Source organism: Filicampus tigris, chromosome 4, assembly GCF_054856515.1.
Source record: "Filicampus tigris isolate MCC_2025a chromosome 4, RoL_Ftig_1.0, whole genome shotgun sequence".
NCBI lineage: Eukaryota > Metazoa > Chordata > Actinopteri > Syngnathiformes > Syngnathidae > Filicampus > Filicampus tigris.
Window position 1 is genome coordinate 8,485,325 of NC_141220.1, and position 15,704 is coordinate 8,501,028.

The following is a 15,704-nucleotide window of genomic DNA, read 5'->3' on the forward strand; positions in this document are numbered from 1 at the left end:
TTCCCATTAATATATGAAACCCTCCATAGCCATTATAGTACTATGAGAAATAACGCTGGTTAACACATTTTTCCTTTTTTTTTTTTTTTTTTAAATCAGAGGTGCAAGTAAACTTTTCCAATTTTTTTTTTTTGCGCTGATTCCAAATCTGCCTTCGTTTTTTTTCTCTCCACCACATGAGGTTTTCATCCTCCTCATCATCATCATCATATGATAATAATAAGGTAAAATGTAACACAGTAAATGTAGTAGTATTTATGAATTAAGGGTTAGGTTCAGCAACAGAAGGACTTTTTTTCATGAAACATCATAGCTATAAATTACAATGCATGGTAAAGTCTGGGTTGTGCAAGTGTTTATAGGTCAAACTTAAAACACCAAAATTTGCGCCCCCAAAAAAAGGCCATTTCTTAAATCAGCGTCAAAAAGATATTTGGGGACACATAAAGCCATCTCTGATTAAAATTTGCTGTTGACCAGTGTAACTAATTATTTCCGATCCCTTTCGAAAACAGTGATTTCATCCAGTCTTAACTCATTTCTTTTGATAGAGAAAAAACATTTCCTAGTGCATTTACCAGCATTAGCATTTTTTGTTGTACAGCCTAGATTCTGTTCAATTAAAGATTCAATTAGACACTTTGTTTCAGCGTTCCCTAATTTGTGCTTATTTTCTTATGTGTTTACCCACACACAAAGCTTCTTCTGTCTTCCTTCTGCTCATCCCTTAAGGTTGTGCTCATTTTTGGCATCAAAATTAATTGCGGGCTTTAAAAATTGCCAGAAAGCCAAACAGACCCACACACATTTTCATGGAGTTACTCCTTGAAGGCATTTCATTTGTGCACATCTTATTCACTTGCTGATTGAAATCTGTACATTGTGCACGGGCCATTGAACCATATAGAACAGTGTGTGTGTGTGTGTGTGTGTGTACACATTATTCTACTATGATGTCGTATTATGAGCTGATGAAAAAGATGTCTGTCCACCCATCTGCCAGATCAGCAGAGGGTTGAAAAGAAGTAACACGCCAAAACACCCAGAGAAAAACTGAACTTGAAGCAGATGTAGGTTCTCTCATTAACATAATGTTTTTGTGCACTGAGCGGCTGAGAGAACACTCGAGCTGTGAAAAACAAAGGCTGAAACCACAAGTGCCTGGAAAACCGTTAGGGCTTGAAAAGCGTGCAGCACCTGTGTGCCTAAACCGATGCTTGCAGAGCGGAGCTGTGGAGAGAAGACTTTTCTCTTGTTACTACAGGATATTACATGATGTCAGATGGATGTGTTTTGTCTTTATTTTCTAACAATTGTTACATCTGTACGAATTCGGCGAGGGGAAGAAAAATCAGCCGTTCAGGCCACCGGAAGGCATTCACTCCAAGCACTGTTGAAGCCTGCTGTGTAGCTAGCCAAAGATGGGCTTTTGTGAAATTCGCCGCGTAGGCGCACCTTAGGCAGTGAGTGCATGGATCTGTACATAATTAATGGAAGAAAGTCATTAGAAGCTACAGTGGCACCTGTTTCTGTCCCTTGTAATGCATCACTACCTGGCTGTTGCTACCATGATTTTGACAGATGACATCTGTTCAAATCCTTGTATTGTAAATCGAAAACAAGGCACAATGGTTTACCATCACCTCAGTACCTTACGTACCTATGCAGAACCTCAAAAGTTGAAATCCAATCCATTTTGTGATGTTGCTTGACTTCAAAGTTCTTCTGATTTGCTACAGTACATATTTGTATAAAAACACCTCACCATGAATCTAAAACAATAAAATGAAAAGCAGCAAATGTGGCGGTAACTTCTTGTGACGACATATGCTTTCTGCGCAGTGCAAACGAGTTCATTGTGTGCCAGTCGGTAATAGCAAAATGCTGTAATTACAATAAATATTTCCAGGAAAAAAACACTTTTAGGCCATAAACACAAAACAGGAAATATTTCTTGTGCCGCATGTCGCAAACGATCAGTTTCTTAGAAGGGAATTGGGTTGGTTCTTTCTGTCTTTTTTCAGATGTCTGGCTTAAACCTCATTCTGTCCATCTTTAAATGTCATCATATATCCATCATAATGCAAATGGCCACCGTGGCATTATAACAAAAAACTACACCACTGCAGAGGAAAATTGTTCCCGCATCAACGGCATACAGATCCTCCATTCTGCATGACCTATCAGCTGAACTGTTTAAAAAAAAAAAAAAAAAAAATATGTACTGTATGTCCACACGAAGCAGTATACTGAAGTGGGATGTCACAGACACTGATCAGAGCGCACAAACAAGCAGGTACAAGAATGTGCTGCTATATATTGAGACATGAACACTACATACAGTTGAAGTGAAAAAAAATCAGCCTAAAAAAATGAAGTTAAAGTCGGACACTTTTCTAAGATAATACAGTCGATAGTTTGAGGGCAAGTGCAGATTTGAGAAAAATTAAAAGCTCCTGTCAGGCAGGCTCCGCAAACGAGCTACATTAGGTATACACCTGCTGCACACCCATGTCTTCAGTTAAGAGGAGAAAAGACAAGCAAGGAAACACGCTTAAGAGATGTGTGAGTGTGTTTGCTGCAACTGTTGTTGCTCCTACAATAGTTCAACAATACACACAAACATTACAACTATTTGATAGTCCCCTGTGTTTGTATTTTACAGTCTATCCTTTTTGTATATCTTTTGTAGCACTCTGATCCTAGAGCCTATTTCATGTTTTTGTGTTTCTTTCTTATATACACTGGCGGAGTTACAGGACAACTCCCCCTCCTCCATTCCCTCCCTGCGGCAAATACGCTTGGACCCCCCAAGTGCCAGGCCAGATAATTGATACTTGGGTATTTTCACATTTCCCTCCTTTCTCCATGGGGAACATATAATTTATGTTTATCAGCGTTTTTTGAAGAATGTTTTGGATTTGTAGCGTTTTTTGTTTTGTGGACCCCCTGTGATAGCCTTGAACAACACACACACCCATCGCCCCCCCAGGATAAAAGTCTAGCTCCACTAAGGTATGAAGATCTTATACTGTACATACCAACAATGCCATAGGTCTCGCAAAGTTAAAATTAAAATTCATATTTGTACCGTGTATAGAATCACAAAATGATTTCAACTTTGTGCATGCAACAGTCTGTCGAATATTTTGTATGTGGATGCTTGGAAATATACAGTAAGCATTCCACACTGCATGTGGTCTTAACTTACGTAAAGAGCCAGTAACACACTGTGTTTGTGGACAAAGACTTTGTGTGTCTGTGCACATACAGTGAATCCTTTGTAAGCTATTACAGTCTGTGTTGCCTTTGGGAATGAAGATTGAGTGCATTCATTGTTGGTTTTTGGTCTTGCACTTACATAAAGTGAAATCTCTAGATTTGCTTCTAATGCCTTATTGATCGTAGAAAGAGAATAATGCTACTAACTGATGAACCATTCTGTACAACTGTGCATTGAGAAATACTTTGGAGTGGCTTTAACATGTTTTTCATGAGGTGATGAACATCCTCTGTGGCGAAAAGAAAAAGGCCAAAAACGCTTGGCTAAACACGTTTGTAAAACCTAAGGTCATCTTTGGAATTACCCTTGAAATCCTGAAGTTTTTCCAGACAGAACCTAGTAAATAATCAACATCTCAGCCCCCTGTAGCAGATAGAAACATAATTCCAAAAGGAAGTGAAAGCGTAGACATGTGGCTTTCAAACCGGCCCGAGCTTATTGATCATTACTGTTTCAATTGAAGATGTAACAAAAAAAAACATTTTTTTAATCAGTGCAAGAGGAGCACTATTTTTAATTTTGAAAAATCGAGTGGTGAATACCATCCTTTATTCTGCTACAAAGGCATCAATATTGTCAGTGTCTATAAACAAATTTCATATACAGTCTCACGTTCGACTGGTTCCACTGGTTCAAAGTCCACAAGCGCGTCATCTTTTTCACTTCGATGGCGTCTTCCATTACTGGCGGACATTACCAACATCCTCCGAGGAGTCACGACACCGTCACGTGTACATTCTGATGCATTCTATTGACTAGCAGACCGAGAATTGGATTTAAAAAAGGAAAATGACGTATACGCTCTCCCACCTTTAAAGGGAGAAACACGCAACAGCGCTCCTGGCTTTAGTGGTACAAACACGGATATGCGCTCCCGGCCTTACTGGATTAAAACAGTATTAACATTTCACCAATAACTTGCAGGTGTTAACATTTGACATACTACTGCTACTACAATTATTATTTAAAAGTGAATTCAATTGAAATGTTCTAGCTGTTTTGCTGTTATGAAGTTCCTCCAAGTAAAAGTAACTGTTTGATATAAGCAGTTGTCCTGCACTTGTCCAGAGTGTATATTTGACATTCTTATTTGTTTTTATATATTTCGTTTACAATACATAACAAGATCTACAGCTGTAGGACAGGAGCATCTTTCATCATAATGTTACTGGTACTGGCACTCCATAAAACGCAATCGCAAGTATCTTGCATGTATTATTGATTGTCATTTTTCTATCTAGTGTCTGGATAGTTGCGAGCCACTCATGCCGAACTGTTTCCTATGCTAAGAGACTTTTCTCATTTTAAAGGTAATCAAGAATTTTATTAATTGGAAGCCAAATATTGGATCCTTGCTGGGACCATCACTTTCACTGTATAGTCCACTCAACTATGGTATTGATTGCAACAAGGAGCCCTCTAATCAGAATCATGGCAAAATCAATAGCAGTTATAGCCTGAAGTTCTGTCCATGCCTCAGTGTGCACGTCTGTACTAAACTCACTAGCATCCAAAGTGTCCCTCCGTTTGCTTCAAGAAAAAGCACTGTCCCTTGGAAAAGGTGACTAACTATACAGTATGCAGTAAATCAACGACATACAGAGAAAGTGACAGACAGGGGTTATTTAAATGTGAAAGATGTGCAGTATTTTTTTGACTTCCATCCATCAATCAAGGTTTCTTCGCAACCAAAATGCTTTCTTTCCGCTTCACAGGCGTTATCCATACATCCACAATGCTGTCGTAATGTTGTCATTCCTCATCACTTCTCACTGCTTCCTCTCTCGTTTGATCTCCCCCACCCCCGACAGCCTCCCCATCTCCCATGGGAGCAAGTTAAGTTGCAGGGCTACACTCCACTGACATTTCCCTGTTGGGCAAAAAGGGCTTGCTAAGCATCTTAATCTTAAAGCATCTGAAAACACGCCTTAACACCGTCATACAAACTAGCACACTAAGAAAAGAAGTACAGTGAGTGAAGTGCTCTTTCTGAAAACTGAAATCTTGAGGCATTTAGTCATTTCAAATTGGAACTGAACTGAAAATGTGCAGTCTGTCTCCTCTTTGCATCTGTTTTTGGGCAGACTTCAGGTTTTTGAAGTGTAACGGTTGTAATTTTTGCGCAGTCATCCAGAAAGGCATTTGTGATGATGTCCAAGGTCACCAATGTTGGAAGCAAGAGGGCCTGCTCCACAATCTCAGTTCTATAGTTCACCCCAAAGAGGTTTGAGGAGGTTGAGGTTAGGGCACTAAAGTTCTTCCACCCCCATACTAATTCCACCGTGATGGAAACAGAAATTTGTCTTCTCTAAAGTGTTCCTAAAAAGATGAAAGAATGAACGAAAATTTGCAAACGGGACTAAACAACAAATTTGTCGCTATATTTAAACTGGACATGTGAAGCCTATGAAGTGTAACTGTGTCTTTTCAAGCCAAATGTGCCCATGAACTAATCTCTCCCCCTTCTTACGTCCTCACATGAACTTTTTTAATCCCTATCTTTTACCGTGTTTGTAAAATGCTTTTTTTCCCTGAATATTCATGAATATGCAAGCTTTTCCATTAGAAAACCCCAACACATTCACAATCTACTAATTATGGTGCTTTACTTGTACAAAATCCAGTAGGCTCTTGAAACTCTCTTTCCATCTTTCCATCATAGTTGAGCTAGAGTCTATCCCAGCTAAGTTTTGGGTGACTCTCTACTGCATGTTTTTGGAAAACGGGAGGAAACCCATCCACAAGTATCTCAGTATCTCACGTGTCACAGAATCTCACAACTATCCTGACCACTGGGTCACCGTGCTGCCTGATCTTGAACGTGATGTGCGATTAACTGTATTTTATCGATTCTAAAACACGATTATGATTTGATGTTACCTGTCAACAAACATTAACCACCATGATATCAAAGACATGATTAAGTCTCAACTGGGTCAGAAAGCCAATTTTCCAAACAGGACAAATGCCACACATGAACTGAAAAATGCCTCATTGGTCTGTCTGCACAAAATAAATGTGTTTACCATACAAGAAAATAATAAGACAGAGAGCGGGAAGATCAATTCATTATGGCAATATGACTATGATTCAGATTTTAAAATATTTCCAGGTGCTTCGTTAGTAGTCGTTGATTACGCGAATTTTTACGCATACTTGTTCTTTGATAAAAAGTCCAACAATACATACAAAGGAGTACAATAGCCTTGGACTCTTGCACTGATTTTATTCAGTGTAATAAAGATGATTATTAACGGCCACGGTGGGACAGTAATGTTGGCTGTCTCATAGTACATATTTATTTTTATGGACTACAGCACCAGGTTATGGCGCATGCATGTATTCAATTATTGATGAATTACTTTCAATAAAGGAAGATATACTTCACGGATTAAATGCTTTAATCGTGACCATCATATAATATCTAGGACATGAAGGAAACCAAGCACCAAAAGGCTTTATTTACAGCAGTATATAGAAATATTAAATCAATACATCGTTCTGCCTCATCGTTTTAGAAACAGAAAATGGCAAAACTAAACCATAATATATATATTTTTTTAACAATGCCATAACGTCACCACTGTGCTTCATTTTGTGATCTTTACATTGAATCTGTGTTCAATGTGTCTTGTGGTCTACTTCCAGTGATATTGAGCACGCATGGCATGAAGCTAACTGTTTTGGGCAGCACCTGCAGAGGAGCTTTAGGCAAATTTGACAAATGCTTTTGTTTGTGCAAATCTTTTGATTTTTTTTTTTTTTGTCGATAAAACAGTTTGATTTGCGGCACAAGCAAAACATAAAGTAGAACTTTGTGATTGCCTCGCAGTGTCATTTTGAAAAATAACAACCAACCAACCAATTTCCACCATTTTCTTTTCAATTATATTGAAGATAGAGCAGTGCAACCACTGAGTGGAAGTCTTGAGACGGTCACAATGTTGTGGCAGAGAGAACTTTCTTTCCAATCGAATGAAAATTGGATTTGCTGTCTTATTTAGCAATGCTGCAAATCAGACAGGAAATGGTTATTTGTTTGCATAATGCCTCTTCTGTAAGATTGTGAACAACAGTGAATGCCCAGCCCTAATGTGGTGGCTTGTAGATAATATTAAACACACATTATCATTTTCATGAATAATCCAAAGTACTCTTTTTGGATAAAGACACAACTCATCTCTTTTCTGATAAAGTCCAGCCTTGACACCTCTGTGCTAACCAAAGCAAGCAAAGATGTTTGGCTCATGCATGTTGCACGTTGGGCAGACGTGTTCAATCAACGGCACGCGTGGGATGTGATGTTGAGAGGAAAAGCAGCAGGCTAAGGTCATCTCTGCCAATTGACACAGAAGTTATTTGGCAGCAGCCTCTCTTGCCACTCAGTGATGCTGACATAATGGAAGAGCCCACTGTGAGCTCCCACCTTGATTATCAGGTTTAATTATGAATAGACTGCTGCAAGCATAAAATGAGAGTGAAAGATGGTGTTTTTTTTTTTTTTTTAAATGTCTTTTTGACTTGGACTGGAAACAAACAGGCTCTGTCACAGGAACAAATCATTGCTGGATGTTTTGCATCAGCATGAATAAATCAGATGTTTGGAGAGAGTTAGGCCAAGTTGGAATTTGGCCAAAAAATACATTTTGTTATCTGCTCTGCTAAAACTCAAGATATTTAAAACTAACCCACTTAGCTTTGAAACAAAACACTGTTGGCAAGGCGAATAATAACAAATGTGTGAATGTCAAGGGGCTTATTATTTTAAAGGCTCCTGCCAGTGGAATGCGTCCATATTTGTTGTGAAGGGATTAGTTTATGTTGGATGCTTTGGCACATGCCATCGTTGGGACTCTTTGAGGTCCGATTTATTTCTTTTATTAAATGAACCTGCCAGTTATTTCATGACTTTACCAAGATGATGTGCGGACTCTAGTGAGACATTTTACAGTTCAAGTGCCAGTAAAACTGATAAAACAACCTTTATCTTCCACTAAAAGGAAATGATCTCCGGGTGCCCTTTGCTGATGGAAACGTTGCATCATAAGGGTTTTCTATTTCGCCAATGCATTGAATGGCCTATTACTAATTAAACACATGAATTTTCTTGTGAGTAAATGATCACATCTTTACTTTTTAGTGGTGTTTCGTAATTGTAAAGGAACAAAAAAACTGTTAAGTGCTGCAACTGTTAAGTGTTTCATGTTAAGATATACAATGCTTGCGATGACCAAATCAAGGAAGTGAATGGATTGGCAGGACGGGAAAGTGGGGATTGTCAATTTTTAATAGTATTAGCTCCTTCAAATGGCTTGAAATTCCTTTCTTTGAACACGAGCATACAAAATTGGATACACTCTTTGACAGTCACCTCCCTGTTCTTCAGCTTTGAGTCGCCCTCATCCGGACCGATTGTTGTGATCTTTTTGTCTGCATGCTATTATTCTGCGTTTCTGACCCTGTCGTCTCTTCTGTCTGTTGTCTGCCTTGGGACGCCATTAGTACAGTGACAGAGGTGATTACAACCCGCTCAGGTCTTTTACGACAAATGAATCATCATCTGTGACGCCGTTCATCTGCCAGTCCGCACAACAGCTTCCCCTCTGGTAAATTGTCTTGGGCCTCTTGCCCCGGACTTGTTGATATGGCTCCGCTGCGCTCCTGAAATGCCATATCTATTTTTTGTACTTTGCCACAGTGGAGCTCAGCATTTGACTCCCCGGGTGAGGTCTTTCATTTTGATGTGCTCGTTTCGTACATCCACAAACTGTGAAACCACTGGAACACAGTTCGATCTTGGGGCTATTAGTTCAGACTACACCAAAACAAAACAATCATGCTTGCCGGGGGAATGTTTCCTTCTCTGCAGTTTTATAATGCAAAACACAGAACTTCTTGTAGTTTGAACATTGGAAAGATATGCAGTATACAGTGGTAGCTTGACTGACTTACAAATGCGCCAATTTTTTGTTTTTAACTTGTGAGGTTTTTTTGTTTTTTTTTGCTTTGTGTTGCAAGTCAAAATTTCAGTTCAGAGAGTGAAGTATAAAAAAATAAGGAAACAATCTTACTTTCACCTGTTTATTGAGTGGTCCAAATACTCAAACACACAAAGACAAAATGAAAACACTCGCAAGCAGCTAAAGCTATACCGATGTCAGACTATACAAATGTCGCCCAATTTTGGACCAACAGACATGTAGCAGACAGTGTGACATGTCCTACATCATTTTGTCACTTCTGTCCACTGAAAAGGACATCACAAACACTCAGGGCTCAGATAATGACCAATCATGGCTCTGCTTCAGAAAAGCTGTTATTGGTCATTATCTGAGCCCTGAGCGTTTGTGATGTCATTTTCAGTGGACAGAAGTGACAAAATGGCTGCCCCTTGAGATGGCTAAAATGGGTGGATTTTGCTGCTTAACTCTTATTCCACAGACACAATATTAATCTGAATGCTGTGTTTCAACGAGTGGACCTGCATAGAATATTTTCTTGAAAAAATATGTTTGGGTTGACTTTCACTTTAAGTTCTTTTTGGAGACTAGACAGTCCAAACTGCCCTCTCCCAAACCATCCAGGAACAGGTCCCAAAGTCTCTATCCCTCACTCTCTCTCTCTCTTTTTTGCTTTTTCAGAGAAGAGAACAAATGCGCATACATGCACAGAATGCCTCCATCGACATGACAACACAGCTGCTTGTCCCGCCTCCCCGATGGACCCTACGCCGATGGACAGAATCTTGACGGAAGCACGCAACAATTGGGGGCTTGTAGTATGATGTCTCGCCCGGTCCAAGACACAGAAGGATATTATCTGGTAGTCTGACAGCGCAACCATCATGAACGACAAAAAAATCATGTAGTCTGAGAAGGCCATAAGCCAAACCTCCCATCTAAATTTTGACACTCAGGCTAGCTGCTCAAGTAACCAATGTATCTTCTCAGCCTAATAAGGTCGAAAACAAAACCGGTATCAACACAATATTATTTCATAAAAATGCAATACAAATTCTTCCTTGTCAGAAGATGCAAAGATGATTCCTCAGTTTTTATTTGGATGTATTTTGTGGGTATTTTAATGTTGTTGTTTCTTTTCTAATGACTCTCATTTGGTGCTAAAACCATGCTGGCAGAGAAGTGACAATTTGTTTTTGTAACCTGCTCCTATTTGCCCCAAGTGAGATACAATGAATACCCTGACATTGTCTACTATCACTAAATATTATTAATTTTGTAAAGGCAGATTTTTTTATAGCTCTTATATTGGATCTAATTACACTGTGCAGGTGTATTTAATGAAATGTCTGTTGAGAATACAGGTGCATGATTTCCTGGCAATGCAACTCAATAGCACCACATTGTAAGTGACCCCCTAAGAAATAACTGGAGCCTGATTTTAATTGAACGCCAAGTCAGTTCTCATTTCCACTATAGTCTGATTGTCATCCCCCAGAATTGTGTTTGATGATCGCACCAAATTTAGTCAATGAGACAATCATTGGAACTGTTTTTCTGAGCTGTGTTTCTCCACACATTGTGATTGAAAGAGTGCACAGATTTACCAGGCAAGTAAGGGAAACCGTCATTCTAAATCAAGCTGAGCCAGTGGAGCGTCTGACGAGAAGATGGGAAAAGCTGGAAAAAGACTTGATGGTTTGGTCTCTCACATTTAATCATGTGGTCGTCTCGTCTGCATTAAGTGTCCATTGGAGGTAACATTAGTTATTATGTTGATGTACACAAAGTGACCCAGGTGGAGAGTGTATATTTTCTAATGCATTTCAAAAAGCAGGATCAATCACTTGTCCTCTAGTGTCTTTCAGTTGGTGAAAGTGTGGGCTGGTGTTCCGATTCACCGTCTTGTGTTTCCCTCTCACAGCTGCAAATGACCCTCAGCACCACATGAGGACACACAAGATGTCAGATCGCACCTTGAAGCGATAATGAAACGTTAGAGCCCATATGCTTCTTGTTACATTTCACCATTGTTCAAAACGTAACTCAGGTCTTTTTATTACGAGTATTTGTTAATACACTATTGACTTTGACGGGCGTGTACAATGAACATGCTCACTGTGAGGACAACAGTTTTGTATCTCATTATCAATAGTTGACATACAGGGGTGACTTGAGATATTGAGGGAAATTTTTGAGATCTGAGACATCGTTTGGTTAATTCGTTTGCTTTGACTTGCGTGCAAAAATTGGAGATACACCAATGTGTGCTGGCAGTGAACTAAGTTCACTTTGCAACAGGCAAAGTTTGGTAGATCGTGAATGATGATTCTTCTTTTTCTTAAAATATAGAATTAGTTTTTTTTTTTTTACATTACTTTAAAGGTGGGAAGGTTTGCAATAAGGTTGTAATGATTCATTTTGATTCTTACAGTCCAACTTCATAAATCTGTGCTTGGCAAAGATTACAACGGCATAGTGTTTGGGTGGGGTACATGACTTTCGGAACAACAGCAGCGAAGTATAAGTACTGTCACTTTTCACTCAAAAGCGTGGGGAGCCCAAAATGTTTCACCACTGAGAGGGTAAGATATGCAGATGAGAAATTGAAACAGCTTACCAGTTTACAAACTCCCTAGTAAACTCTCCTTACTCGGTCATCGAAAAAAAAAAAAGTTTCTCTTAGGTCGCAGATTTTTTTGCAACTGTGTCAGCAGAGAGTTTTTAGTACCGTGATCTTTAGCCAGATCATGTTGATCATTTGATATTTACAAAGAAACAAAGACACAGTGTATTCATTGAAGAATAGATGGTTATACTTTTCTTTTGTAAAATATGAGTGTTTTAAAGTGGTGTTTTAAAATGACAGTAGTAGAAGGTTGAAATACTGCTCATTTGACATGTAGAGATGATGGTTGCACTTTCTTTTATAAATTGTAGTACATATTTGTATTATTTCTATGTTGAAAAACAAAAGCAGAATCAACAGATAAACCAACTGGTAATTCAGCCTGACGAGATTTTGGTTGCAATTTATTCAAATAAACCGTGCATGCATTTGACATTGTTTGTTTAGTTGTTTGCTTATCATACCCATGAACACTTTTTACATGATCATTTTACAGGAAACACCAATAATCTAGGAAACTTCAACTGCACTCTACAGTTTCCAAAGTGTTTGTTTCACAGGTAGTTTGAGTGAATTTTTGGCTAAAAAGTTACTGAATCCATTTCTAGCCACTGAATCGTTTCAGATCGTATCAATCTAAATGAACCAATACCGGCAACTAGGAATCACGATACTAATCAAATTGTTACACCCCGAATTGGGAACATATTTAGATGTACAGTGTGTATTTGCTATAATGATATGTTACTGGCCAAATGTACATGGCTAAAAATGGGTGGATTAACGCTTATTCCACAAAGGCAATATTTATCAGAATGCCTAGTTTCAACTAGTGGGCCTGCATAGAACATATTCTTGAAAAAATATGTTTGGTTTGACTTCCCTCTTTAAAGACAACCTGCACAAATTCTGATTACATTTCATTTTTAAACATTAGCGGGAGTATGTTAACATGTACGCACTGGTTCTGAAGTGATGCATATTTAATGCTCGCTCTGAGTCACTGAATTTTAATTGGTACGGGGAAAAGCACAGCAAGTCCAAAGGACAAGACCTTTTCACATGTGTCAAGATTTTCCTGCTCAAAGTAAAAACTGCTCGCAGGCCTGACACTTTTGACATTGTCAGTGTATGAATCATAGTATGAGTGGAGAGCACACGAGCACAACGTGCTTTGTTCAAAGCATTAGATACCCTAATTATTGTGCATGACCAAAATCATTTGATCGATAATTGTGATTCTCTCTGAATGTGCTGTCCACACCAGCCTCAAATACAGACGAAATTGTGCTATCTTTTTAGAAATAGCTAAACCTCCCATAGCGGACACCATGTTGTTATTCATTAAATAAATGACTAACCAGTGTCTATCCTCAAATATTATGCTCATCTTTAATCTGCACCAAAAAGACTTGAGATCATGTCGTTTTTTTGGACGAAGCTATTAAAATCCAACAACAAACAAACAAAAGCTCTCTAAGAAAGCTAATTTTGCTGAGTGACATTGCACAAATTCACCCATTCAATCACTCTAGAGTTTTTCCTGTGCTGCTGATTGTGTTTGTATGGATGAGAAGTGATTCTACCCAAACGTATATGACCTAGACTAGTGGGGGTCCCGCAGCACTAAAGCTCAGACTCATTCTCCCTCCAGGAGGTGCCACTGCCTGTTGTGGCGAAAACGTAGCGGCCATAACCACAGCCTTTCAGTTAGATAAAAGAGGCACAGGAAGCCTCAACTTGCCTCCTGTGTTGTCTGCAGGTGTGCTGGCAGTGGGGCGCCAACAGTAGCAGGCAGGTGATAGAATGCGAATGATGCAAGACTACAATTTGCATCAGCTGCTCACAGCACTGTTTTGTCCTCACAGTTTGGATTCAGTCAATATTGTAGGTTTCTGTCATAAAAAAATAATTCAGAGTGATGCAGGCACTTAGAACCCATTATCATTAAATATATTTACAGAACCCAGTTGATATGACTACAATGACACCGTTATGAAGGCTTTCATACAGAAACTTTGTTCAAAAATGCATTTATTTTATAGTCACTTTAAAAAAAAAAAAAAATCACGTTTATGCTCAAATGTCAAATCAGAAGTCTAAGAAGCGGCTCGGGAAAAGGGGAGGCAGAGACTGCCAATGTTTTCGGTGGCGGCACCTTATATTGAAGAAACTAAGTGGACAAATAAACATAACAGGCAACAGAAGAAATGAATGGCCATTCAATGCAAATCAAAGTTCTCAATCACCAAGTATACTAATGGTTCAATATTACAATAATATCATCAGAGCTGGGCATTTTACTAAAAATTGAGGGTCCATTATTCGTTATCCGTCTGCACTGTGGGTACTCTTCCATCAAACGTCATTCGCCTATTTATCGGGGGGGGGGTAGTACCCGTCTATAGGCTGGTCCGCCTCTAATTTTAAACGGCCGTCCGTCCTCAAGTCCGACTAAACTATCACTTGCTTTAACGCTTATGTAGAGAATGATGCAAGCTGGTTAAAGCCTAAGATATGTAGGAATGAAAACAGTACATTTTATCACACTCGAGAACGATTCTTACCACTTAAGAAGTGCTCACTACAAAGCGCTGCGGTCTTCCATTCCGAACCGCCCAATTCCACTCTCTTCACTCCGTTTACCTACTTTCTCCGACGTTAAGGGTCCACGCGGTAATGTGGAATGATAATTAAATTTCCATCATGTTATGGTTGGACTATCCAACAACAACATCTAGACATAATTTTCTGCGAGCTTTATATGCTAGTCACAGGCAACAGCAATACTATACAGTGGGTTGTTTACACTGACTAAGGTGCGTTGCATCGTGAAATTCCCAGATGAAGCTGAATGTCGGTGAAAGGTGACATGCAATAGTCCCAATTTGTTGCCAGTCAATGACAGGAGCATTATCTATATCCATCCATCCATATTCTATACCACTTGTCCTGTCCAGAGCCTTGCGGAGTTGGAGCCTATCCCAGCCGACTTCAGGCAAAAAGCAGACTCCCTGGATTAGTTGCCAGTCAGTGACAGCGAACAGAGTGACAACTATTCACCGCTTCATTCATATTATCACTGAGTAAGAACTGAATCTGTGGGGCCTGCATGGAAGTCAGGCAAATGTACCACTACACCCTCAGTAGCTCTGGACCATTATCCATCGAATTATAACACTATTAGGATTCGCTTTGAATTGGTAAAAGCATTACTGTATTTCCTGACTCTGAGAGAAAACATGTAGCTCTATTGCACTGTACTGAGTACAGTCGGGCCCATTTTGAACACCCTAATACCAAATATTAAAGGATTTACTAGCCAAAAATGTATTATGGCATGCTATTTATGAAAAAAGAAGACACTTTAGCTATAATGTGAATAATAAAAGTTTGTCATTTTTGCTTCTGTGAAAAAGTGTTGAATATAATTAGCTCCATTTCCATTATGGACTCCAATTACTGGACGCATGACATCTACATTGTGGACAACTGTGAAACACTGGGCCTTGGCTTGTCGCAATACTATATTTATCACCACGATTCAACAAACAACTTGCCAATTTAGCCTGTTAAGCTTGATGGACTGCCAAGTACACAGCAGCTGGAGTACAAACACTTGAACATTGTACAATCAACATTTGGCATTCAGATGACATTCAGAACTAAATAACTTGGGCCAAGCCAGATGGGTAATTGATGAATATCACGGTAATAGTTAAGTTTATTACAAACAGAATCTAAATGTGTACTCTGAGGCAGGGGCGGAGCCATGGGTGGGCAACCATTTGCACTCACAATCACACCTAGGGGCAATCTACAGTGTCCAATC

The 15,704-nt window shown here is 39.2% G+C and overlaps 1 protein-coding gene across 1 annotated transcript in view; it reads right to left on the bottom strand.

Annotated features, from left to right (window-relative positions):
- Window positions 1-15,704, bottom strand: part of rag2 (recombination activating gene 2) — a 37,819-nt gene that overhangs the window by 4,272 nt on the left and 17,843 nt on the right. The window lies entirely within an intron of this gene.